Here is a 25,654-nt window from a genome sequence, read left to right as displayed (position 1 = left end):
AGAGGTCAGATGAGATGATCACAGTGGTCCCTTCTGGCCTTGTAATATACGAGTCTGCACCCCAACATCCTTCCACACAGACACCCCACCATTACACACCAGTCGACATCTCCATCTTGACACTCCTGCACGCCCACTGATCCCTCTAGCCTCTGCAGCACCCCCATAATAATCCTCCTGATGTTCCTTTAATCCCCTGATCCAGATGTTCAGCACAGGGTCTCTTGCACCTTCTTGTAAGGCATCTGGGAATGGCCCCTGTCAGAGATAGACTAGGGAACCAGACAGAGCATTGGTCTGCACTGGCCAGTTTTTTGGTACTATAAGAGCTGGCTGAAATGTTTCAAATGAAGAAGTTTGTCATAAAAAAAAAAAGTCTTCCCCCTTTTTTTTTGGCTTAAGTCTTTTTATTAACACTTCGAAATGGTCTGGGTCTTTTCAGTTGTGAAATAGGACATCACTGAAAATCTTTAAAAATTATTTTTTGAAAGAATTAAAAAAAATCCAAAGCCCACCATGAATAAAATTTCCAGACGTGCCCAAGTGACTTAGGAGTCACAGAGTTTAAGGCCAGAAGGAACCAGCAGATCATCTAGTCTGACCTCATGTATATCGCAGGCCACCAGTGATTTAGAGTCAGAATTTTAAAGGTATTTAGTCACCTAAAGGCACAACTAGGGGCCAAGTGAGAGTGTCAGAAGCACTGAAATGGTATAGGCACCTTATTTCCCATTGACTTCCAAGGTGGTTAGAGACCCATGGGTGCATTTGAAATAAAGAGCAGAGGCCTCAGCCATGGCCAGGGGGCAGTGACAGTGAGAGGAAAGGGACTGGGGTTCTCTGATCCCGCTGGGGAATCAGCTGCCCTGAGAATGTTGGGGGAAGACAGGAGTTCTCTCTCGCCAGGGGAACCCCAAAGGGTGCAGAATGGGACACACAGAAAGTGGGTCTCTGGCAGTGCCCCCCACATGGGACATGGGATCTGCCCGCTGAACGGTGGGGTCCGATCGCAGTGTGGCCCTGTGGGGTCAGATGGGAGCACCCGAATCCTCTCCCCTCCCAGCGCTTGCCCTGGGATCCGCCCTGCGGCTCGGGGTGCAGATACAGTACAGGTACGCACCTTCCTCCTCCACACAATCCCCTACGGAGGTGGCGCCCGTGGCCCTGGTCAGGTGCCTCTCTGCATTGTTACACACCTAAGTACTTTTGAGAAGAGGAGTCTGAGGCATGGTCTATGCCTAAAATTTAGATCCACCTAGCTACGTCGCTCAGGGCTGAGAAAGATTTTGCACCTTTTGTGATGTAGTTAGGCACTTCTAACCCCTGACGTAGATGCAGCTAGAGTTGATGGAAGGATTCTCCTGCCAACCTAGCTACTGCCTCCTGGAGAGGTGGACTAGCTACATTGATAGTGTAAAGGGCTCACTGCACTTATTGCAGGTGCGCCTCCTTGTGGACAGGTCTGGGAATTAACTTTCGCCCCATATGGCACCCCTGTCATCAGCTGCTCATGCTGTAGTCCCTCTCGCTCTTCGTGACTCGGCCCTCTAGCCGAGTGACAGGCGCTGGCTTCCTCTGGGCTCTGCCCCCTTTCCCCAAACCCCGTGTGGCCTTAGTCACATTGAGCAGAATGGGAGTTGGCAGCCATTTTGAAACAGGGCAGATCTTCCTGATTTTCTCTGTAAGAGGAAGATTATTCTTTAGCCTCTGCTCACAGAGAAAGGTTCAGTTATGAGGAGTGATGATGCCAATTGTCCATTCAGCCTCACAATGTGATCAGCTGTTCTCCATGTCCAGTAGGGTAGGACAAGAATTAATTGTAGAATCATAGAATGTGGGACAGGCAGTGACCTCAGTAGGACATCTAGTTCAGTCCCTTGCACTGAGACAGGACTAAATATTATCTAGACCATCCCTGACAGGTGTTTGTCTAACCTGTTTTTAAAAACCTCCAAAGATGGAGATTCCACAACCTCCCTAGTTCCAGCATTTAAGTACCCTTACAATTAGGAAGTTTTTCTAAGCTAAAATTCCCTTGCTTCAACTTAAGTCCATTACTTCTTGTCCTATCCTCAGTGGATAAAGAGAAGGATCTACCTCCCGCCTCTTTATAATGGCCTTTTACATTCCTAAAAATTGTCACCTTGTCCCCCCTCAGTCTTCTCTTCTAAACAAACCCAGTTTTTTCAATCTTTCCTCAGAGGTCATGTTTTCTAGACTGTTAATCATTTTTGTTGCCCTCCTCTGTACTTTCTCCAGTATGTCCATATGTTTCCCAAAGTGTGGTGCCCAGAACTGGACACAATACTTTAGCTGAGGCCTTATTAGTGCTAAGTAGAATGGAAGAATTACTGCTTGTGTCTTGCTTACAACACTCCAACTAATCATATCCCAGAATGATGTTCGCTTTTTTTGTAACAGTACATTAACTCCTCACTTAATGTTGTAGTTAGGTTCCTGAAAAATGCAACTTTAAGTGAAACAATGATAAATAAATCCAATTTTCCCATAAGATTTAATGTAAATACAGGGGGTTAGGTTCCAAGACAAAAGGCATTATACACTGTACAGTACTGTACTGTACTTGGGAAGTGCCTCTGGCTTACCCCACACAGACACAGCCCGCTGCAGGCAAGGACGCTAGTAAGCACCTTCGCAGAAGCAGTGGCAGCTTATCTGGAGAAGAACTGGAGCCGACTTCGCTGCGGGATGCTCCAGGCCCGCTTCTTCCCACCCCCACTGCACCTCTTCTCTGGAGCACACTGCAGCCCCTCTCCTTCTTCCCCCACCCCCCCCCCACCGTAAGTCCTAAGCGCCGCCGAACAGCTGTTTGTGGGCGCTTAGGACTTTCTGTGAGGGAGTGGGAGAAGCGGAGACGTGGCACTTCCCCACTCTTCCCCCTCCCTCCCAGAAAGTCCTAAGCGCCGCCAAACAGCTGTTTGGCCGTGGGGGAAGCGTTGGGAGGGAGGGGGAAGGGGAGGAGGCGGAGAAGAGGAACTTTTGCAATGCTCCCTTGTAAAGGTGCTGCTCTTCCACAAAATCTTACAAGCAGTGGACAGAGCAGGCAGCCAAACGACGTTATAAGGGAGCATTGCACAACTTTAAACAAGCATGTTCCCTAATTGAGCAGCGACATAACTTTGAAACAATCTTAAGCGGGAGGACGTTAAGTGAGGAGTTACTGTATTGCATTGTTGACTCATAGTTAGTTCGTGGTCCACTATAACCCACAGGTCCTTTTCTGCAGTACTCTTTCCGAGGCAGTCATTTCCCATGTGTGCAACTGATTCTAAGTGGAGTACTTTGCCTTTGTCCTTGTTGAATTTCATCCTATATATTTCAGGCCATGTCTCCAGTTTGTCAAGATCATCTTAGTTTGCAGCAAGGGAGAATCAGGTTGGATATTAGGAGGAATGTTCTAACTCTGAGGCTAGTTAAGCTCTGGAACATTTATCTAGGGAGATTGTCTCACCTATTCTTAAAAACCTCCAATGGCAGGGATTCCACAAACACCTGTCAATGATGGCCTATGTATATTTAATCTTGCCTCAGTGTGGGGCAGTGGACTAACTGACCTCTGGAAGTCCCTTGCAGCCCTACATCCCTGTGATTCTATGACACCCATTGCATTAAATCTACTCAAGTTTCACTTTCTGCTAATTTCTGAACAGAAACCATTTGGGAGAAAAAAACCACTATGATCTGAGGCAGGGTGTGACATTTTTTAATTTTGACTCATTTGAAACTAATGGCTTTCCTTGTTAATTCTCAGAAAACACGTTTGGCATTCACAGGACACAGCTGGAACTCTGGGGAGAGGCTGGCTTATCCTTCAGCCATAACAGAGAGGTTGAATCCTGCTTTAAATGCAAACCTCAGCCTTAAGTATGAAGCGGAGACCACCACCTCCATAGTAAAACGCTCTGTATACAGATTAATCTTCTTTGCTCAACACAACATTTGTTATTCATTTGTTTGCCTTGAAGAGAAGAGAAGTAGTTGCATGAATAAATGGGTTGGAAGATCGTCTTATTTCTCTGTGGATTCTGCCTCCCTCTGCTGCTGGGATGCAGGCACTCTGGATAGCCAAGGAGTTTTTGGGGACAGAGGCATCCTATTATGTCTCCAGGCCACTGAAGTCACTGTACATGGAGGTCCCCTACAAGGCCCCTTGGAAGCCAGAGCTCAGTGCTCCTGTACCAGCCTCTAGTTCTCTCCTGGGTGCAATTCAAGGTCATAGAGTTTCAGGGCAGAAGGGGGCACCAGCTCATTGAGGTGGCTCTGTCTATCTCAGGCCCACTACAGCCCACCCCGTACCCCTGTGCTGGATTAGACCAATGGTTCTCAACCTGCAGAGCGGCCCAGTCAGCACACAGCTGTGGCCCACGTGACATCCCCAAGGCCATACAGGTAGTATTGGAATTGGCCCACATAACCCATTGTGGGTTGCATATGTGGCTCACAATGGTAAATAGGTTGAGAACTACTGGATTAGACTAAAGTATCACAGCCCTCAGGAGACTCAACTCGTGTGCCACAGGCAGTGCATAGGAGGGACCGAGGTGCACCAGTGCCCAGGGTACCTGCCCAGGTGTTGATATCTGCTCACAAAACCTTCTACGCTTTGGGTCCTGGCTAATGGCCAGATGCCCTCTTCTCCTATGTCAGGGGTGGGCAAACTTTTTGGCCCGAGGGCCACATCCGGGTTGTGAAACTGTATGGAGGGCTGGGTAGGGAAGACTGTGCCCCCCAAACCGCCTGGCCTGCCCCTCTTCACCCCTCCCACTTCCTGCCCCCGACTACCCCTGTCAGAAACCCAACCCATCCAACCCGCCCCGCTCCTTATCCCCTAACCGCACCCCCATCCAACACTCCCTGACCCCCTGTCCCTTATCCAACCCCTCCTGCTCCCTGTCCCCTGACTGCCCCGACCCTGCCCAGGACTCCCATGCCTATCCAATCCCCCCCCATCCCCTGACCGCCCCCTCCAGAACCTCCAACCGCCCCCTGCTCCCTGTCCTCTGACTGACCCCTGGGACTCCCTACCCCTTATCCAATGCCCCCCCCCACGCTCTCTTACCATGCCGCTCAGAGCGGCAGGAGCTCGCAGCCACACGGCCAGAGCCAGCCACGCCACTCTGCTGCCTGGCAGGAGTGGCAGGCCAGGGTGCTGGTGGCGTGGCGAGCTGAGGCTGCATGGAAGGGGGGACAGTAGGGGAGGGGCCGGACTAGCCTCCCCGGCCGGGAGCTCAAGGGCCTGGCAAGGTGGTCCCATGGGCTGAAGTTTGCCCAACTCTGCCCTACATGCTCCTGTGAGTGTTGAGATTGGCTGAGCTGCTTTGCAAAGAGGCCCTAGGCCTGAGTGACTGGGGCGTGAGTGTTCACAGGGGGTCTGGAACGTGGCCCAGCAAAGCTGGAGACTGTTACCTTTCAGAGCACAGCCTGAGGACAGTCTCATTTCTCAGGTTGTCTCCTGGAGGGTTGGGGATGGGGAACATGTTTGGTTTCTCCTGGGTGTTGGGAGGGGCTGCTTGTGGTCTCATTTAACTTGCCTTGACATGGGTGTAAGGCCTTGGCTTGCAGCGACTCCTGACTTAGCCTGCACTTGGACCTCTCACGCTGGGGTGTCTGCTGGGCACAGCATGACCCAAAGGACCATTGGTGGTTCACTACTCTGTGTCGGCGGCTCGTCAGGCCTGCCATACATTTGAAGACACTTGGGGTTACAGAACAAGTGGTGACAGCTTCTCACCGCTCTGGGTTGAGCCCCAAAGCATGATGTATATTGTCCAACAGGACTGACACACAGCTAGCTAGTTGACCTGGTGAAATAATTTTAAGTGATTCTCCAGAGAAAAGGCTGGGAACAGTCAAAGAAAGGTTCCAGGTCAGGTTTATTTTTTTCTGCTTGTTTATTTCAGGGAAACAGAACAAAGGGAAGCCAAGTGCAAAGATGAGTTAGCAGCTGAAAAAGCCGGGGAAGCAAAGAAGCAGTGGCTGAGCTCTCCAAGAAGTTAGCAGAGCCATGTGCACAGTGAGGTCCGTCAACAGTTGGCTAGAAGCAGTCGGAGCTAGTGGCCTAGCTGCACTCATATGCCTTGAAACAGGTTGGGGCATCTGCTCCAAACTGGAGGCCAGAGTGGGTCCCTTTTTCTCCCATGGAGCATGCAGGAGACCAAGCAGGTGGGTCCCAGACAATCCAGCAGAGGTAGCAGCAATGGCAAGAGGTCCAGAGCTGCAGCAGAAAAGGTACCGTGGAGGAGAGGTGGAGGGAGCTGGAGGCCAGTGTCAAAGTGAGGAGGCAGAGTTGGAGCAACAGATGCCTGCAGATCAGGACAAACGCAGGCAGCTTGGACAGAAGAAGAGGGTCAAGTCATGCCCATGCAGGAGGGACAGACTGGAGTGTCTGATCAGGGGCTAGCAGATAAGCAGATGTGGGTAGATGGAGCCTGTAGCCTGAGCCATTATAGACACTAAAGATTATTCAGGGATTGGTAGTGTAGGAAGGGTTTTTTCTTTGATGGGTTGTTTGATTTCTTGATGTAACAGGCTTGAACCCCAGGGCTTAGGCACAAGCCTGCCATAGCCAGACTCAGCAGTCAAGGGGGGAAACTGAGTCAGTGCTGAATGTGTCTGTTAAACAGCTAAAATGTGCTGAAGCCCAAAAAGCTGCTGAGTGTGGTAAGACACTGGCACAGTGGAGGGTAGCTGTGGGCCAGAGCGCCACTGACAGCAGGGCAGACTCAGGGTGGTAAGAGATCTGGTTTCACACTGTTTACTGGCCTAGGTGACCCAGATGGGAGTAAAGGAACTGCTGGCTGGGTGTGTCCCGATGGGGAGATACAGCAGCAGTGCATTTTAAGGCACTCAGGGTTTCAGGACGAGGGGCGATACAGGCCCTTACTGGCCTGAATGGAAACCCCAAAGCGTGACACCCAGGTTTTACACATCAAACAATAAATGCGTGAGATTTTTTTTTTTAATCTGTACAGCATCCTTCTGCAGTAGATCCTTCTACAAACTGGCTACTGAACTGGGTAACACAAGTACCCAATGCTGGTTAGCTCCTTCCTCTCCAGCTCATTCAGGGTCGTGTGTGTGTGTGTGCGTGTGTGTGTGTGAGATGCAAGCAGGTGCATTGTGTTACCAAAGCATCCTGCAACATTCTGTGTTTGTACACAGGGTCCTGCTCCAGGACTAGGGCTCCCAGGAGCCATCACAATAAATAAGAATATTAACAGGTGTCCCTCCTTTTCTGCTCTCAGCAAATCTGGCAATGAGGAAGCCTTTACTTCCTTGTGTAACCAACAAGCCTAGTTAATAGTCCCAAAGAAATTGTTCTCTTAACCCAGCCCCTGGCCTAAAAACTACGGACTAGACATCTGCAGCCATCCTCAGAAGAGGAGCTCACCTCAGTGACAACATTAAACAAGTAATTTCAGAGAAGGGTGACTCCAAATTTTGGAGTTTAGCTTGAGTCTTTAGAACATGGTTCATTAGGAGTGAATTCCTTCATGATCCCTGTTACCACAGTACATGAGGTTTGCAGCCATACATATTCAAAGAGGGGGTCTGTGGAGAGGTGATTCCATTTAGTCTTTGGATCTGGGCGATTTCACACCATTCAGGAGGCTCCTGTTGAGTGTCAGTGATTGTTAGTTAACAGGCAAGCTGTATTGACTGTCATCACAATTAACCCTTATGATACCAGCCTGTACTCAGGTGTATGCAGAAGGCTTTTTGGCTGTGACCAGTTATTAATCTGATCTCTAGCCAGGGGACCAGCAGGGTGCTGGGGATGGTGCAGGTTTAGTCATGGGAAGGGAAAGCACGCATACGCCAGAGTGGGTCACTATGGGAAGGAAAAGTGGAAGAGGGAGGAACTCAGCCCTATGGGCAAGTTAGGGAGGGGATTGGCTACTGCTGGAGAGAGGGACCAACAGCTGGCAAGGGATCTGGGCACACGTGGGGGGAAGACGGAGGGCCACGGTGGGCAGCAGGCTCAGCCAAGGGCTAACAGGGAGACCTCATCTGGTGTATGCCCTCTGATGCAAAGGTGACAATACCAAACCGCAGAGGCAATTGGATCAAGCCCTCCTTGGGTGCTAGGATGGGGTGACCTCATGCCAGGCCTTGGATGGGAAGGAATAAAGAGGTGATACCTTCTCCTCCAGGAACAGGAGATCTCTTGGGAAGGTGCTACATGTGAGCTGAAATAGCAGAAGGTGCACAGTAGAGGGCAGCAAATGCTAATTTCTGCACCGGCACTGAAAGCCGTAGGAACAGCCTTGCTCTGTAGGGATGGTGGAAAATGTTCGGATGGAGGGTTTTTCCACTGGGAAATGCTCTTTCATTGAAACAGACATTTCTGCAGGCAGGTGTCAATTTTGACAGAATGTTTGAAAAAAAAAAGAAAAAGAAAAAAAAAGTATACTGACAAGATCAAACCATTCCTAATTGGCACAGAGCATTTAGATTGTCCCTGGTGGAAGGCCTTCTCATTTAGAAGTATATTTTGTTTTGTAAATTATAATTCAACATAAAAGAGAGAAGCCAAAGTGAGAACAAAACATTTCGAGTTTATCAAAACAGAACGACTGACCCAAAATGAAACTTAAAAAAAAATCCTTTGGCAGGAAACGTTTGTATTTTTCATTATTATGCCGATTCATAATGAAAACCAATTTGGAAATGTCAGAATTTCCCGCTGAATAGAAAGGTCTGTGTTTCAACCAGTTCTGTTGCTCTGCAGTGCCTGCCTCTAATGCCATAGATGTGTTTGCACACTCAGAGCGAGAGGCTGTTACATTCGCCTGGTCAAGGGGAACCGGTGTCCCTCTGAATGCTTTGTGTCTTGCTCCACAGTGGAGCCCCCATCCCATTAGTGCTGCCTGGTCTCTCCAAGGCACAAAGCCAGTCTTGCCAGAGGAGAAGAAGCGGGCCCTGATATGTGCCTATGGCAGCTGTGGTGGAGTCACAGAGGGCTCCGAGCAAGTCAAAAAGCATTTCAGTGCCCACAAGGAGTCCCAGTGCTTTGCATTTCAGGACTGGAGACTCTGAGCAAGCTTCTGGTGCCTCAACCCTGCTGCAAAACATGCCAGCACTGCCCAGAGCAAAGGGTCCCAGGGTCATGCTGGGGTGCTTTAGGCAGGATTGGATTCTCCCCACGGAGGGCGTATTTCAGGGGAGACATGGGATATCTGCAGCCATGGGTCAGCACATCCTGCTATGTATGATCTTTCCAGACTTCAGAACAGAGAGTGCTGTGGGAAGAGGAACGCATGCCCCTTAGCCCCAGCGCACGGTGGCTACATGCTGTATCAGCTATCCAAAGGAGAGGGATTGAAGTTTGCAGCTCCTGGCTGCCGGAGAAACATCCCTTTGAGTGGCAAAAGGAGCCGACTGACTGATCCATCCTTTCACTACACCCAGAGGAATGGAGGGCACATCTGCTGGGAATGACCCAGGACCAGCCCTGCAGAAGATCAAGCAACCAGGCAATCCAGCACAGCTTTTCCAGCTATTACATTTGTAATTCTCATGAGCTGGGAGAAGCTCCGAGTTGAACATTGGTGCCTCCCCATGGACTTGCCGCCCCCCCCTCCCAATCGGGATTACAGCACATGGCACTTCAACATACACAGCTGCTCTGGCGCATTCTGCAACATCCCCATTAAACCCTGGCTCCAGTTGGGCACCTCAGGACTGTTAGAGGTGTCATTAGCAAGGCTGGGGAGAATTCTCTGGCAATCCATTTCCATCCTCTTCCTGTTGAGAAGGATTAGATATGGCTGGTCCCTTTATCAGCCTCAATGCCCTGCATCCGCTCCTCAAAGCGGCCCAGAGAGAGCCCTGGCCACTGGTTGTACAATTTCATCAAATAAGCTAATTCATCTTCATCTGGGAGTTGCCCCCTATTAACCAAAGTAGGGAAGCATGTTGGCCTATACAACAGGGATAGGGCAACAGAATTGTTTCAGACAGGAGCCTTTTTGTTAGTAGTGAGTGGTGGACAGTTGTAGCAATGTGTTCTCATTTGGCGCTGCACAGCAGCTATGGCTGCCAGGGCAGAGTTAAGGTTATCCTTGGTTGTTGGAGTTCTATGCTTCTCCCCCAGGGAATTTTTTTCTCTTGCTGAAGTAAACGATAGAATAGGCTAAATATCTGACACCTCTATCGTGCCTCCCAGCTGAAGGTCTCACAGCGCTGTGGGTGGAGTGGTCAGATGTGCCAAAGTAGCTTAGGGACCATTGAAAGCCAGTGGTGCTTGTGCTCCTAAATGACTCAGGTGCTTTTGAACATTCCGCCCTTATGAATATTAGTCAATGAACCCTTGTGAGATAGGAACATAATTATCCCCATTTTACAGCGTGGGGAACTAGGTACAGGGAGACGAAGGCCATTTTCAAAGTTTAGGCTCCTAAATATGGATTGAGGTTCCTAGTTTAGGGCACCCAAATTTTAAAATTGAAGCTTAGCTCATTGTTGACTGTCACTGACTCGCTCTCTGATAGTCAACAAATAGGAGCCAGGAGTCCTGATTCCTCATCTCTTGACCTGATCACTATCTCATACTGCAGCCCTTTTAGATTTCTTTTCACCTTATTTTCCCTTTGAACAATGAAGGGAATTCTCCTCTGAGCCCAGTATATCAGAGTCACTATCTAGTGTGGCAGATTACTAGCAAAGTGACAGTTACGGCTAAATAGTCCCTGTCGAGTTAAGTGTCTCTTTCAGGAGCTTATAACTTTTTGGGAAAAAAAATAGATTCTTCTTGCATGACGTTTCTCATGGCTTGGTCTCCACTGAAAGGCGAGTTAATTTGGAAATATGGGGAAAAATCCTTTTGGAATGATCTGCATGGCTGAGTGATATGGCTTTTTGCAGATGATTTTTTTCCTGCCCAGGTGATTGAGAAACTTTTGACTTCTGATCTGAATTTGGTGCAGTTCTATATTATACTTCATACAGAGAGAAAATGATGAATTGATCACTGAACTAATTATGAGGGGGTCACAGAGGCAGGTGAGATGATGGTTGAGTGGTTAGGCACTAGTTTAGGGTTTAGAAAATGTGGGGTCAAGTCTATGCTCTACCTCTCTCTTCCCCATTTCTACAAGGGGGGTAATTGCCATGCCTCACACGGGTGTGGTAAGGAATATTATATGTAGGAACTCAGAGGGAGATGCACAGGTGCCCAAGAGAAGAATTTAGAGGAGGCACCAGAAAGTCAGTCTCTGTGCACATGGCTGGAATGTTAGGTGCAGTTTCAGCATCTCTGTAAATAGTTCTCTTAATAAAGAGCTGGTTTCATTTTAAAAAACACTGAGTCCTTGCCTGTTATTACCCAGCATATGGAACGTGAAACACAATGGTAACAGGGCCCATCTAAGGCATGGAAATGCACCAATCAGAAATTCAGGGACAAAGTGGCTGGAAGATGGGAAATGCCAGGCCTGTGCAATAGGGGGCTGGACTAGCACTAGAGCTGTAAATCCTCTCCTGGGGTGCATGAAGGGGCACTGAAATGTCTATGTATATGGCCCTCATCACTGCGGCATCTGAGGACCTTCTAAAACTGCCTTGATTCCACATGAGCAGCGGGTGGGTGGGAGCCAGTGATATGGCTCCAGGGGTGAGTTGAACTCTGTAGCTACCTCAGTGGTGGTCAAAGATTTTTTGCTCCTGAAGTGCTTGCAAGAATAGAGTTGGGCATCTTTCATCCCCTCCCCCTCTGCAGGCTGGGTCGGTTTCATTCATGCCTGGCTCAGCGCAGCTGAACGGAGCTCTTATTATTTTCTCTCCAGTCATGTCTCTTGACATCCTGAGGCCTTTTGCACCAGTATCTGGCTGCATTTAGCAAGTGCTGACACCCGACTGCTTCCCCCAGATTGCTGCTTCTGAATCTTTGATTTTTCTGGCATCTAAATGGACCTGCTACCAACCTTTGCCTCTGTTCTGGAATTGAGCAACTTTGCCCTTTTCCTCTAGTTCTATCTAGTGACCTGTCCACCTGGAGCTGGAGTATCAAGTCATCTTACACTCCAGGGTTGGGGTATCAGAGGGGATGCTGAGCTGGCCTCAAAGAGCGGATGCTGGAGGCAGCCCACTGACCCAAATACCAGCCTTTGCTGTACCTGCCCAGTGGGGAACAAACCGGCAAGGTGCGACCGGCATGATGGGTCTGTGTCTGATTCCACTCCTGGGAGGACTTGGAGGTAGTCTGAACCGTAATCAGGGAGTACAAAGACCAAGACTTTGAGACTAGTATCTCCTATCCATAGGCACTGCAGTGTGAGAACTCACCAGAGCTGTACAATAGTGGCCAATGAATGAATCTAAGGTTTTGAGGGGAGTTCTCTCTAGTGACAGAGTTTGCGCAGTCTAGAGGTGGAAAAGCCTAGAACTCTCTCTCTCTCCCCCAAAGCAGGATTGTTCAACACAGAGAATTCACTAGTGTTTTGTCCAGTTTAGTTTTGGGATGGAGCCACCTCTCCCCTTGGAGACTGGCCCCCAGCCCTACACCTTTCATTGTCAGGAACCTTTTCCTGATATTCAGCCTAGATTTCCCCCCCCCCCCCTTATTTTCATCCAGCCAGCTTGATCCTGCTATCTTTAAAGTCAATGATAAAAATCCCATTGACTTCAGTGGGAGAAGATTCTACTCCGAATTCTAATTTTAACCTGCTTGTACCACCCTGAATAATTCCTCTTTTTCCTTGGTGCTGAGATCCTTTGGATATTGGTAGGTTGCAATTCACTCTCCCAACCTTAGTTGTCACTCAGGCAAAGCTAGACATATTTGCTTCTTTGGAGCTCTCCTCCAAAGTCATTTCCTCTATGTCGCTGATCAGTTTTGCTCCTCTGTCTTCTGACCACCCTCCATTTAGTCAATGACCTGAACCGAACATCCTATTCCAAGTGTCTCTTCTAGGCTGGCAGCCACTCTGCTAGACCCCCTGTTGGCTGCTTGCAACACTGAAAGCCAGTCACATGTCAAGATGACCCACCATTGTTCTCTTTCTCGGTCAAGATGTCAGTTTGGTGTCCACCTTATGTCCTGCATGACATCGTGGGGCAAGATGGGGACATGGCTGAAATAGGAATCGGTCCATGATGTAGTGGCGCACCTTTGCACCAACTCCAGAACATTATCTGGAGCAGCCCAGCAAGGAGTGGTGAGAGTCCGTGTCACTGGGACAGGACTACCCCACAGAATTTGGGATGGATTGCACGCTGTATGAAACGCTACCTGTGGTTTCACTGGTTGAGTTTGCCAAGCTAACAGCAGAGCCCATTCTGTGTGGGTTAATTCCTCTTCTTCTTGGCTAGAGTCTTCATTACAGGAAGAAATACCAATTGAGAGAGTCAGAGGGGAGCTCATAGGGATAGATGGATAGAAAGAAACAATCTCAGCAGATGCCTGAACCGTAAACAAGTGCCAAGGAATGTCTTGGGGATTTAGTGGCTCTGAGCTATTGCTAGAATTGATGCTAATTTTCTTTGCTGTTTAATTACCACCTGAAGGGATGTGAATTGCTGATCCCCAGGAAGGTAGAAAGATGGAGGAGGGGAAAGACGCCTCCACCTTATTTAGAAAAGTTTATTTAGACGAGATAGTTTTCCATGTCGAAACAAAGCCAAAAAAATGGTGGAGAAAATGAAACAAATCGATTCACAGCCTCCTTCCCTTCCCATGTGCCCCTCCCCCATCTTGACATTGCCGTCCCTTCCACCTCTCGGCTCCATGAAAATGCGGCCCTCAGTGGTGTGGGTGAAGGCCAGCAAGTTTAGCTGAACTCTGAGTTTTTGGCCCTGCTTCAGTGGAAGCCCAGCTCAGTATGTTACTTGCACAGCTGACTTTCTGATGCTTAAGATTTTGCTTGAGCATGTGACAGATATCAGTCACCTTGTTTAATGCGTTACTGGAAGATGTGCTGATACTGTGGTGATATAGGGTGACCAGGTATCTGGTTTTCAACTAGAAAACCTGGTTGAAAAAAACAGCAGCATCGCTCACTGGGCCGTTGACTGTCTGGTTGGCGGTGCTGTGCAGTGGGGCTGGCAAGCTCCCTGCTAGCCTCCATGCCGCACAGCTCTCGGGAAGCAGTGGCATGTCCCCCACCCGGCTCCTACGCTTGGGAGCAACCAAGGGGCTTCGCACGCTGCCCTGCCCCAAGCGCCGCCCCACAGCTCCCATTGGCTGGGAGCCATGGACAATGGGAGCTGCAGGGCCGATGCCTGAGGACGGGGCAGCACGCCGAGCTGCCTGGCTGCACCTCTGCATAGGAGCTGGAGGGGGGACATACTGCTGCTTCCGGGAGCTTCTTGAGTAAGCGCTGCCTAGAGCCTGCATCCCTGCCCCTGCTCCCTCAGGCCCCAACCACCTCCCTCTGAACTCCTCATTTCTGGCCCCACCCCAGAACCCACACCCCCAGCCCAGATCTTGTACCTCCTCCCACACCCCAACCCCCTACCTCAACCCAGAGCCCCCTCCCCTACTCCAAACTTGGCTCCACCCCCACCCTGGAGCCCACTTCTGCACTCTAAACCCCTCATCCCTGGCCCCACCCCACACCCCCAGCTGAAGCCCTCACCCCCTCTCAATCCCAACCCACTGCCTCAGCCTGGAGTCCCCTCCTGCACTCTGAACTCCTAATTTCTGGCCCCACCACAGAGCCTGCATCTCCAGCAGAGCCCTCACCTCTTCCTGCACCCCAGCCCCAAGTCAGCCTGGTGAAAATAAGCAAGTGAGTGAGGGTGGGGAGAGCAAGTGGAGATGGAGTGAGTGGGGACATGGCTTCAGAAAAGGGGCGTGGCATGGGAGGGGCCTCAGAGGAGGGGCGGGGCAAGGGTGTTCAGTTTTGAGCAAGTAGAAAGTTGGCAACCTTACAGCAATGGGCATGGTGTAAGGCTCTGTATAGAATAGACTGGGACAGGCTCATTTAGGTTGTCAGGTGTATTCAAGATCTGCCTACACAATCATAATGAACAAATCCCATAGTACATGTGTACACAGTCTGCATCATAACACCCCCAGGGAATTTACAGAAGAGCTGGAAAAGGCTAACAACCCACCCTGCTCATGTCTCCTTCTCTTTTTATTACTACCACCAGACTCCGTTCAGAATAATGCTCTTTAGAAACACAACCTTGTAAAGGCTCAGACTTACCCCTGCGGTGCCTCCTGCTGGTAGTCGTTGGGAATTAACTCATCCAGCCACCGGAGCACCCTCTGCAGGCCGGTGAGCCACCTTACCACCAGCCTCCCTGTCCCTCCCAGGACCCAGTGCCCCTTTCTCTGGACTGCTGCCCCCCCTGGCAGTACCCCCACACACTCAGGTTCTGGGGGTCCCCACCCAAGGGAACCCCCACCCTGCCTCAGTCTGGGCTACTGCCAGTCCTCACTTAGCCCCTTGTATTGGGGGCAGACTGCAGCATACACGCCGCTCATCACAGGTGAGGGGGTTTTGGACCTCCACCTACCCATGGGCTGCCCCTCTGCAACTATTTGGCTTGTAGCCTGAGGCTTTCCAGGCTGGAGCTCCCAGCTCTGCTAGCCCTTCCCCAGCCCGGCTCCAGTCTGGGTGTCCTGCTTGGCACCTTGTAGCCATGCTCTTCTCCCTCTACAGGCAGAGGAAGACTGGCTGGGCTCCTGGCTCACAGCCTCTTATAGGGGCCAGCTGGGCCCGATTGGGCTGGTCACAGCTGCGGCTGCTCCCTTAATCAGCCTGGGCTTTTCCCCATAGCCCCAGCCCTCTCCCTAGGCTGGCTTTAACCCTTTCATGACTGGCGTGGGTGACCACCCCGCTACAGGAGAGAGGATCAGTCTGATTGGGCTGCCCTGCTGGCTGGAGCTCTCTGCCTCCCTCCCTGGAGGGCCGCTGCTGGCTAGGACCCCTTTTGGGAGCCGCCGCTGCTGCTGTTGCTGCTGGGGGGGCTTGCCGGCCTGCCCCCCCCATCCCCATCCCTCTGGAGGGAGGAGAAGCGAGGACCCCACCACCACCACTGTTGTAACCTCTTCTGCCTGGTCCTCACCTGGCTGCCCGCCACCTGCTTGCTGCTCCTCCTAAGCTGGCTGCCTCGGGGAGGAGGAGGAAGGCCGCTGCGAGGAATTGTGGAGGGGGTCGGTTATTGGACTGAGTGACTTGAACAGCTGTGCTCCTGGGGTGGTGGTGGCCTTTTGCTGCCGTGGGGGGCTGGGGGAGAGGCGTGGAGCCCTCCCCCAGTCCTGCTGCCCCCTGCCACATCCTCCTTCACCACTCCCCCCCCTTTTTGCCACTGCCCCCTCCACCAACCCAGCTGACCCTCAACACCTGCTGCTCGCCCCTCGACGGGGCTGCTTGCCTCTTTGCCCACCACCACCCGGGACTGTTTCCAGCAGCGAGCAAGGACTGGAGTGAGCCCCACAAGCGCTCGTGGGTGCACTCCCCCCTTTTTGTTTGGACTTGGTCCCCCTCCCTCAGTTGCAGTTGGGTGGGGGGCCTCCCTGTTACCCCCCAGCCCAGTTTTTTCCTCCCGTAGCCCCCCGGAGAATTTTCCCTGGTTGTTTGCCTGTCCCACCCTGACCCCATCCTAGGTTGCTGGGTTTGTTGGTGTGCCTCCCCCTCCCCAACTCCTGCAAGTTTGTTGCTTTGCCTGACCTGCCCTTCCCCAAGAGTTTGGTCCCCCCTTTGTGCTCTACTTGCCCCACCCTCAGTTGTTTGCTGTTCCCCCTGACTACCGCTGACCCCTGTCCCACCCAACCCACAGTGCGGTGTGCCCATGTCCTCTTTTGAAGCACTTGTGCCCCCCCGCCCTTTTTAAGTTGTTTACCCTGGTCACTGCACCTCCCCTGATGCTACCATAGTCCTTCCCCATCTGAGTGCAGCCGGAGGAGCCGGCACCCCACCCTGTGCCCGTGATTGTCCCCCTCTCCTTTGTTGTCCCCTTGTCCTTCTGTTGTTAGCACCCTCCTCCCCTGCCTGCAGCCTAGCGGGGAGGAGTGGTTGCTTCTTCCCTTCCCCCAGTGCCCCTCTACAGTTCCCCCCCACGCCCATGCTGGTACCCTCCTTCCTGCATACAGTTTAGCAGGGAGGAGTGGTTAGCCCTGTCCCAACTTCCCTATTCCCAATACCCTGTTTGCTGGACCCTCCTCCCCTGCCTGTCGTCTAGTGGGGAGGAGCAGTTCTCCATTGTCCCACCCCCGATTTAGGGCCTCCTCCTGCCTCTTTCCACTATGGAGGAGGACCCTGCCCCTGCCCCTAGCCGCACCCTTGCCCCTGCTCCTGCCCCTACTGCTCCCATAGTTCCTCCCTTGCCATCACCCTTGCCCACTCCAGCGGCTACCCTCTCGGCCACCACTAGCCTAGACTCCGCCACTGCCATGGCTGCCCCTTCCGCTGGCAAAAAGGGCCAGGGGAATAAAAAGGGCAAAGGCCCTGCCCAGAAAACAAAATCTCCCATTGGCGGGGCTGCCCTCCCTGCCGCGGCTCCGACATCTGCCGCGGCCCCTTCTTCCACAGCCGTTCCTTCCACCAGCTCTGGGGGCGCATCTGCACCATCTGCCCCAATTGTCGCCTCCGGTGCCATTCCTGGTGGCCGGGGCCCCTTCCCCTTGCTGACCAGGAGGCACGGCATCCGCTGCCTCCTGGTGTCTGCCTCGCCCCACGTGGAAACATACGTGCGGGCGCTGGCAAGGGTGGTAGGGCCCATGGCCGTCATGGTGGCCTCCAAGATGTACGTAAGGTTGTGTTCTTCCTAGCGTCAGAGGCCGCCGCTCAAGAGGTGGTAGAGAAGGGCATGGTGGTGGGGGGCATGTTCGTTCCCCTAGAACCTCTGGAGAACTTGGGGGTACGGGTGATATTGTCCTCCGTCCCGCCCTTCCTGCCCAATGTTGCCCTGTTGCCTGCCCTCTCCACCCTGGGGAAACCCATCTCTGTCATCAGCCCTCTCCCGCTGGGCTGCAAGGACCCCGCCCTCCGCCACGTTCTGTCCTTCCACCGGCAGGTGCAGATTCAAGTGCCGCCGGCGACACGTGGCGGGGTGGCGCTCGAGGGGTCCTTCTTGGTGCCCTATCAGGGGGCCCATTACCGGGTCCATTAGTTAATGGGGGAGGCCCAGTGTTTTCTCTGCCGGGTGACAGGGCACGTCCGGAGGAACTGACCCCGGCACGGCCTGGAGAAGCATCTGGGACCCCTGAGACCCAGGAGGGCGCCGGCCCTGTCATCGCTGGCGACCCTGGCAGCCCGGCTGCCACTGCCGTTGCCCCTCCTCCCGTGGAGGAGGGGACGACAAGACCTCTGCCGGCTGAGGGAGAGGACGCGCCTCAGGGGGAGGTTTCCCTTCCTCCCGTTGCCCTGCCCTTGCCGCCCGGAGCCCCAAAACAATCGCCCTTGCCCCCTGGCCCTGCCCGTGCTGACCGGCCCTCCACCTCCACTTCAGAGGGCTGGGTGCTCGTCCGGGGGAAGTGTGGCGCCCGTGAATAGCAGGCTCGATCCCTCCCCTCCGATGAAGAGGGAGAGGAGGCCCCCCGAAAAATGCTGTGGGGGCTGATGATGTTACATCTTCTGCCACGCCCGCGGATGGAGCCCAGCAAGAGATGCCGACTATGGCAGCCATGACAGCAGATGGAGGTGTCACTGCCCCCCTTATTAACTCCCCTCCCGAGGAGGCATCTGTAGGAGTTCCCCAGGATCCTTTGCCACCTGTGCCCCCCGCCACTGTCGATAGCGGGGCTATTACTGCCCCAGTTTCTGGCGGGGAGGATCTGGGGCTGCGGGGACTGAATTTACTTCCATATTTGTGGAGATCGAGGCCCTGGGTCTGACCCTGGTCACTCAGGGGGAGGATGACCCCCTTCAGCTAGTGGGCCTTGATCTGGGGGGTTGCTCAATTCCACCGCCCTCTCCTCCTTCTCCTTGCCCTTCACTCCCAACTGTAGCCCCTACTCTGGTCCTGGGGGCGCCCCTGGCTCTCCCTATTTGCCCGGTCGTGGATGGCACCTCACTTGAGGCTGCTGAGCCCGTAGAGGCCATGGCCGATGCCGAGCGGTCGGGTTCCGAGCCTGTGGGCGTCCCCTCTACCACCCGGACGGAGCGGTTGGCTTCCCCTCCGGAGGGGGGCCCCACTGAAGTTTCCATAGTGCCTGACGCCGTGGCTGCGGGTGACGTGTTTCTCACAGCTCCCGTGCCTGGCGTCAGCAAAGGCCCCTCTCTAGCCCTGGTCCATTTGTCCCCCAATCCCGGCCAAGACGAGCCGCACCCCGATAGCCCGGCTGTCGGGGACCGTGAATTCATCAGTGTCCCCGTTCCTGTTCCTGCCCCTGCTCCTGGCCCCTTTCCTGCCCTGGTCCCAGTGTTGGCCCTCGTCCCTGATCCTGCCTCTTCTTCTGTCCATGTCCCTGGTCCCACCCCCGCCCCGATCCTATTTCCGTCCCCAATGAGTCGCTCACCCCTTTCCCCGCCACCGCCCATGTTATTGCCGCCCCCGAGGTTGTCTCGTTTCCTTTGTCTACAGACAATTCTCAGGGGGTGGTTTTCGTGTCCCCTTTTCCCAGCATCATGGGGGCTGCACTGTTCCCTCCGCCGCCCCCTCCTGTGCCGGGGATGGGGACGGGCTGCCCGGTGCAACTACGCTGGGGTTCTGCTCCATGCCTGCCCGTCTCTGCAGGCCGCAAAGATCTTTTAGGGGCCTCACCGGAGGACGGCAGTGGGTTGGCTGCCGCATCCCTCTCTACGCTGAGAGAAGAGCTGTGCCATTTTCTACTGGCCACTTGTGGCTCACAGGGCAAGGTGCAGCTCGCCCTCCAGTGCTGGGGGGACTTCCATCGTGTCCTCCGGGCCGTGAAGGGCCTTTTGTGGGGGGGGAGAGGGATCGGGAGGCAGGGCCTCGCAGTTTCCCTAATGACCTTTGGAGTCGAACATGGGTTGTTGCGGGGCCCGCTGGAGGCCGTCGATTGCCCTGCCCGTGAGGATTCACCCCAGCCCTCCCTATGAAGGATACCATCTTTACTATGTTGAACACCAGGGGCTGTAGCGTGGGTCTCCGCAGGAGCCAGGTGCTCCCCTTCCCTCGGGAGGGGGGCTACTCTGTGATCTTCCTGCAGGAGACCCACAGGGTTCCAGCCGTCGAGGCTAGCTGGCTGCTGGAGTGGGGGACAAGGTTTACTTTTGCCACCTCGGCGCCCATTCAGCTGGGGTGACCACCCTGTTCTCCCCTAAGCTACGGCCCAAGGAGCTGAGGGTTGCCGATGTTGTGTCGGGTCGCCTGTTGCACGTCCGGGCCTGTGTGGAGGGGCTGAGATTCAATCTGGTCAACATTTATGCCCCGAACGCGAGCCCGGAACGAGGGCATTTCTATCAACAGGCATTGGCCTTCCTTGGCACTCTGGATCCTCACAAGTGCCTGGTCCTGGGCAGGGACTTCAATACCACCTTCGAGGACCGGGACTGCTCGGGAGTGGAGACATCACAGGCAGCCGCAGGCATCCTCAGGGGCATTGTAGATCATCACTCCCTGGTGGACGTCTGGCATGACCACCACCCGGATGATGATGTTACCTTTACTTATGTCCGGGTGGAGGGGATCGGTCGTGCCACTCCCGGTTGGACCGCATTTATATTTTGCGTTACCATCTAGCATGAGCCTATGGCTCCGGCGTCCGGCCGGCACCATTCTCGGATCACCACTTGGTGACCGTGGCAGCCTCTCTCAGTTCAGAGAGGCCGGGGCCGGTCTATTGGCATTTTAATAACAGCTTGCTGGAGGACGTGGGCTTGGTGGCATCCTTCCGGGAGTTCTGGCTGGCCTGGCGGGGGCAGCGGTGTGCCTTTCCCTCGGCGAGGCAGTGGTGGGATGTGGGGAAGGTGCGCGCATGGCTCTTCTGCCGCGACTACACCTGGGGCGCCACCTGGCGGAGGGATGCGGTGATAGGGCAGTTGGAGCGGGAGGTTTTAGAGCTAGAGAGGCGTCTCGCCTCCAGCCCCGAGGATCCACCCCTCTGCGCAGCATACTGGGAGAAGCGGGAGGAGCTCCAGGCCCTGGAGGACTATCGAGCCAGGGGCGCTTTTATTCGATCCCGCATCCGTCTCCTTTGGGAGACTGATCGCAGCTTCCGCTTCTTCTATGCCCTGGAGAAAAGGAGGGGGGCCAAAAAGCATGTCACCTGCCTCCTGGTGGAGGACGGAACCCCCCTCACGGATCCGGAGGAGATGCGTGGAAGGGCCAGGGCCTTCCACACTACTCTTTTCTCCCCAGACCTGACCGATGTTGATGCCCGCAGGGTGCTCTGGACTGAACTCCCGACAGTCAGCGCGGGCGACCGAGACCGGCTGGAGCTACCTCTCTCTCTGGCTGAGCTCTCGAAACCTCTCTGTCGCATGCCCACTAATAAATCTCTGGGCATGGACGGGCTGACCGTGGAGTTCTACCTTGTGTTCTGGGGCGTCCTCGGCCCAGACCTTGTCATCGTCTGGGTCGAATCCTTGCAAAGAGGGGTCCTCCCTCATTTGTGCAGGCGAGCTGTGCTCGCCTTATTGCCAAAGAAGGGGGACTGCCATGACTTACGGAATTGGCATCCTGTCTCTCTCCTCAACAGACTACAAGGTTGTAGCAAAGGCCATCTCGCTGCAGCTGGGGTCCGTGCTGGCGGATGTGATCCACCCAGACCAGACCTACACCGTCCCGGGCTGGACCATCTTCGACAACTTGTATTTGGTCTGGGACCTCTTGGAGCTGGAGCTTAGGGATGGTTTGTTGTTGGCCCTCCTGTCCCTGGACCAGGAGAAGGCATTCGACAGGGTGGACCATGGGTATCTCCTAGGCACCCTGTGGGCGTTCGGCTTCAGGCCTCAGTTTGTGAGCTTTCTGCAGGTGCTGTATGCCGACACAGAGTGTCTGGTCAGGCTCAACTGGACCCTGACGGAGCCGGTCAGCTTCAGGCGGGAAGTACGTCAAGGGTGCCCCCTTTTGGGCCAGCTGTATGCTCTGGCGATCGAGCCCTTCCTCAGTCTCCTCCGCTGGAGGTTGATGGGGTTGGCGCTTCGGGAGCCGGAGCTGCGGCTGGTCCTGTCAGCGTATGCCAATGACGTGCTCCTCATGGTCCAGGACTCGGACGACCTGGTGCAGGTGGAGGCCTGCCAGGCCGTTTACTCGGTGGCCTCCTCTGCCCGGGTCAACTGGGTCAAGAGCTCTGGCCTGGTGTGTCGGAGGTTGGTCCTTGCAGAAACCAACAGAGTTGGAGAACTCCTGGACTACAATAGGGGGGATTGGGTGGAGCCCCATGCACTCGGACGACGCATTGGGCTTTCCACCCTTCCGACCCCTAGGTGCATACTCCAGGAGGTGAAGGTTGCCTTGTCACCCGATTCTCTCGCTTTCCTGCGGCAAGCCCTGCGAGAGGGCGTTCTCTGTCCACCCCTCACCCCTGGCCCTCCGGACATTCTTCTCCGGCCCCTGTTCCATGAGCCCTCGCCCTGGCCTCCCCGCTCCCACAGTCCGAGCCGGCTGCGTACCCTGCAGCCGGTCCGGTTTCGAACTGCGCCCAGAAACCATCTGTACACGCTCATCCTCCATACATTGCATTTCCTCACCCTTGTGTCCCACCCCGACACCAAATGGCGGGACTACCTTCCACCTAGAGAGAGTGAGGAGGCCCGGTGGGGCAGCCTTTATTCCACCTTGGTCCCACGACCCCCCGGGGACATTAGTTGGCGGCTCCTTCATGGAGCCGTGAGCATGGGCGTGCACCTGGCGCAGTTCACCCCTACACCTGAGGCCTGCCCCTTTTGTGGCATGAGGGAGAACCTGGCACATGCCTATCTTGAATGCACCAGGTTGAAGCCCCTATTCCAGCTCCTCCAGATCCTCTTATTGAGGCTCTGGCTGCACTTCTCCCCACACTTGTTCCTCTTTGCACACCCTATCTGTGGCCCCACAAAGTCACGAGACCTCCTCATCAACCTCCTCCTGGCTCTGGCCAGAGTTTCCATCTATAATACCCGGAGGAGGATGTTAGGCTCCGCAGTCGCAGAGCACCCCCTCGTCTATTTCCATTCCTCCCTAGTGTCACGTATCCGGGCAGAGTTCCACTGGGCAGCATCCACTGGCTTCCTCGACAGCTTTGAGGAGCAGTGGGCGTGGTCCGGGGTTCTCTGCTCGGTGTCCCCATCCGGTCTCCTCATTTTGAACCTTTGACCTTCACTCCGATCCCCGTTTTTTCATTAGTTGTCCCCTGTAATCAGTTGGCCCCTGGGTCCAGTGGTCCCATCCGCTAGGCTGGGGGAAGGGCCTTTAGCAGTGAGTGGGCTTGCGCCCACCCACTTCCCAGGTTTCCAATATGACCCCGCTACAAACCCCCTTTTGTGGTAAGGAGTTGATACTGATTTTCATCCCATGTTTTTAGTCGCTGAGTAATTTGGATCAGCTCATGGGATGTTTGCAGCCTGTGTCCTGTGACTACTCACTATGTGTGGTGTGTTTCAGAGTAGCAGCCGTGTTAGTCTGTATTCGCAAAAAGAAAAGGAGTACTTGTGGCACCTTAGAGACTAACAAATTTATTAGAGCATAAGCTTTCGTGAGCTACAGCTCACTTCATCGGATGCATATGTGTGGTGTGGTTGGTCTTCTGAGTCACATGGTATCTCTTTTGCATGCTGACTGGGTGTGAAACTTTGTAAATGGAAGAAAAATTAATAATATTAAATAGCGGGTAACACCCAACCCTTGTTCTGGCAAGAATTTTCAGATGAATAATCACTCATGTTAAAGTCAGTGAAACTTTCAACTTCATAGATTTAAGGCCAGAAGGGTCCATTAGATGATTTAGTCTGACCTTCTGTATAACACAGCCTTGAGCATTTCACCCAGTTACCTTGCACCAAACCCAGTAACTTATGTTTGGCTAAAGCACATCTTCCCGAAAGGCCTCCAGTCATGATCTGGAGACTTTAAGAGATGGAGAATCCACACTTCCTTTGTAGTTTGTTCCAGTGGCTAAGCACTTCAAATGAGGCAAGGTACCTTCATTCATTTGTAGATTACATTGTGTGGGGGAGTGAGCGTTCTGTTGTTTTCTAGCCATGCCATTCCTTATTAGGGGCCTGGGTTTCCTTTTTCTCCTAAAACATAAAGCCCGAGGAAATTCCTCCAAAACAACCACTATGAGAATATTAACATTACACGGGAAACCTAAATTTTGGCATTTCCTGACTAGTTAGGTGCTTGACTTTGCAACCTAAATAACTTGTTTGAAATTTAATTGTTGGTATGTATAATAGATATAAACCTTCATGCTCTGTGACACACTAACTGTGAGAAGTCAGGAGGAAACTTCCCAAATGGTTGGTGTTAGTATATAGGCTTGTTTGCCAGCCTGAGAAAGAATTTTAGGTTTGACGTTTTGAGACTCTTATATCTTATACTAATCTATGTGAACAAAGGGACCTTTACTAATATGTGTGAACAAAGACACGGTGTATGTCGCTTCTGCTTAGCCAGATGGGTTTGTTGGTATAATGGAAACAGATAAGAACACTTAGTGTTACTGAGCACAGTAGGTATATAATATACAATCACACACTTGAAGACTGCCTCAGTTCCTATCTCAAGGCAAGGTCAAGCAACCAGTTGGGAGGGAATGTGGGGGAAACAGGAATAAGAAACACTAAAAGCCAAAGGAAAGCCTGGCCTTGGCCAGAACACAACCTCGCTCCTTACCCTTCCCATGGGATATAAAAGAGGTGGGACGAAGACCCCAGACTCATGACCCTCCAAAATGGAACATGACCATAAGTTGTAAAGGGTGGACCCAGGGAGGTGCATTGCAGATATATTTGAGCCTGCTAAGAAGGAAGAGGTAGGACTTGGGAATGGGGAACAGGGACACAGGCAAGGCTCTGTGGCATTGGAGCAGGAAGGGGGACACGGGGTAAATGCTCTGTGGCGTCAGAGCTGGGAATGGAATACTGGGGAACAGACTTTGCCAACGTGTAGAGGGATGGATATGCTTGCTTGGAACTAACCCCAATAAACGTCTCATTGCCTGCACTTTGGACTTCTGGTCTTCTGCTTTCTGTCTGTGTGACAAGAACCAGGGGAGGGGGTGAAGGGAAAGCCCTCTAACAATTTGGTTATGCCATAACTGTCCATTTACTCTTCCTCTGCAGCAGCTGATACAGGCCGTTGCTGGAGACTGAATACCGGACAAGATGGACCTTTCATCTGATCCACTATGGCAATTCCTGTCTTCATGGCATAATCCCACGTCATGGGGGGGGGGCAGATTGGACGGGGGAAAGGGAATCATGGGAGCTAGATCCTGTTGCTGGCGCTGTTGCTAGCTTGCTGAGTCACATATTGGGAAAGTCACTTTCTCCTTCTGCTCTTTGATTTCCCCAACTGGTGATAATGAAACTTAACTACATGGAGTGCTGCTCTCTGCACAGCTGTATCCACCCAGTGCTACGGGTGAGTTATCAAGATTCCCTGTGCATATCACCCACCCGTAGCTGTGAAGGCATTCTAGCATGCAGTGAAATGCTCCCCGGTGCTTTGTGAAATCCCCAGTGTTCACTGCTTTTGCCAGTGTTTTTTTCAGAGCTGTAACACCCTGCTGGCACTGTCAGTGTATCAGCAAACAGCTGGGATCCCAGCTCTAATTAAACACTGTCTGCTA

At 53.1% G+C, this 25,654-nt stretch overlaps 1 long non-coding RNA gene across 1 annotated transcript; it reads right to left on the bottom strand.

Moving 5' to 3' along the window:
- Window positions 1–5,516: 5,516 nt before the first annotated feature.
- LOC122457626 lies at window positions 5,517–24,778 on the bottom strand. Its single transcript, XR_006277263.1, has 4 exons — window positions 24,630–24,778; window positions 14,219–14,226; window positions 14,150–14,156; window positions 5,517–5,527 (listed from the first exon to the last, which is right to left on the bottom strand). It is a non-coding gene; the product is annotated as an uncharacterized LOC122457626 (long non-coding RNA).
- Between the last annotated feature and the right edge of the window lie 876 nt (window positions 24,779–25,654).

The sequence above is a fragment of the Dermochelys coriacea genome, chromosome 27, assembly GCF_009764565.3.
Source record: "Dermochelys coriacea isolate rDerCor1 chromosome 27, rDerCor1.pri.v4, whole genome shotgun sequence".
Classification (NCBI taxonomy): Eukaryota; Metazoa; Chordata; order Testudines; family Dermochelyidae; genus Dermochelys; species Dermochelys coriacea.
The sequence above is the reverse complement of the archived record's forward strand: the minus strand, read 5'-3'. Positions and strand labels throughout refer to the sequence as shown.